Genomic DNA, 1,492 nt, shown 5'->3' with positions numbered 1-1,492 from the left:
TAATATTTGACCTATTCGGATCTGTTTGCAGACTATCGCCTTTACTATCCTCTATATAATAAAATATACCTTCAGTCCATTTGTTTGGAGTGGAAAGTGTCTTTTACATCTCCGATCGAATCCCCAAACCTCTCATAACAACATGGTACCATTTTTACATTTTTCTTTTCCTCATCAAGATAGGCAAGTTGCAATGGCAAAATGGGACATGAGGATTCCAGCGCCATCGCTGAGCTGGTTCTTGTGGGATTTTCTAGTTGCCCCAGGATGAGATCCTCCTCTTCCAATTCTCTCTGGTGTACCTGAGAATCTCTTTGGAAACACAGCCATTATCATGTTAGTCATTCTGGATTCCTCTCTCCAGACACCCATATATTTCTTCCTCCACATCTGGTCTATCTTAAGATATTTTTTGGTGTATTTGTCGTCTCCAAGATGCTCTTTAACTTTCTTGCAAGCAAGAAAGTCATATCCTATGAGTTCTGCCTGGCCCAGACCTACATCACCTTATTCTTGGAGGCAACTGAGTGCTTTCTCCTTGCAGTTATGGTTCTGGATTGCTATGTGGCCACTTGTTACTGAGATATCTGCTCATCATGGACTGGTCTGTGTGTGTGGCACTGGCTCTGAGGGCCTGGGCACTCTGATTTTTCACCTCAGTAGTGCCTTTCTACTTCGCAGTCCTCCTACTCTGTGGTCCATATGTTGTTGACTATATTTTCTGTGAACTGCCCATTCTTCACATGTTCTGTGCTCACACATCCCTGCAAGAGAACATGATGGTCATAGGAGGGGCTGGAACAGTGTTATTCCCCTTCTCATTTTACTCTTCTACCTTGGCATCCTGGTGGCTGTGATAAAAATAGACGCAGCTAAAGGTTAAAAAAAACCTTCTTCACTTGTACTTCCCACCTGACTGTGGTTACCGTATGTTATGGAATAGGATTGATCAGGTACCCAAATCCCTCTACTCAGCAGAGGGAGACAAATTGATCTCCTTGCTCCATGTGGTCATCCTTTCCCTATGCTGAATCCTTTCATTTACAGCTTGAGAAATAAGGAAGTGAAGGTAGTTGTGCGAAGAGTCTTGGGGAGTAACAAAAATGATATAATCTTTGTTACATAAAAGAAAGTAAATACATCTTTATGTAGATTATCTGAAACAAACAGAATAATAATTCTTGGTATAATTTAACTTATTTCTATCTCTTATTAAGTCCATTTTATTGCAAGTTTAGCAGAAGTTGAGGCCACAAAACTATAAATCTTCCCATTTTCATTCTTGAATATACATTTATCTATTCATAATATGTTCTCTATCAAAAAGTTCTTTGCAAAGTCCAAGTATTACAGAAAGACATTTTTAAAGTTCTAAGTTCTATCACATATGTTATGTGAATGCTAAACAATTTTATTCATATCACCTCTTACTTTTACAAGATTGGATTCAACATTTTCCCTTTTTTCAAATTGTGCCTTGAATAACTATAAT

General features: G+C 38.5%; 1 pseudogene; it reads left to right on the top strand.

Annotated features, from left to right (window-relative positions):
- Nucleotides 1-201: 201 nt before the first annotated feature.
- On the top strand, nt 202-1,126 carry LOC101393871 (olfactory receptor 2A12-like; annotated as a pseudogene).
- The last annotated feature ends 366 nt before the right edge of the window (nt 1,127-1,492 follow it).

Source organism: Ceratotherium simum, chromosome 18 (assembly GCF_057802395.1).
Source record: "Ceratotherium simum simum isolate JZ-2026a chromosome 18, ASM5780239v1, whole genome shotgun sequence".
In the NCBI taxonomy this organism is placed as follows: domain Eukaryota; kingdom Metazoa; phylum Chordata; class Mammalia; order Perissodactyla; family Rhinocerotidae; genus Ceratotherium; species Ceratotherium simum.
Note: the sequence above shows the minus strand (reverse complement) of the source record. Positions and strands in the feature narration are given on the sequence as shown.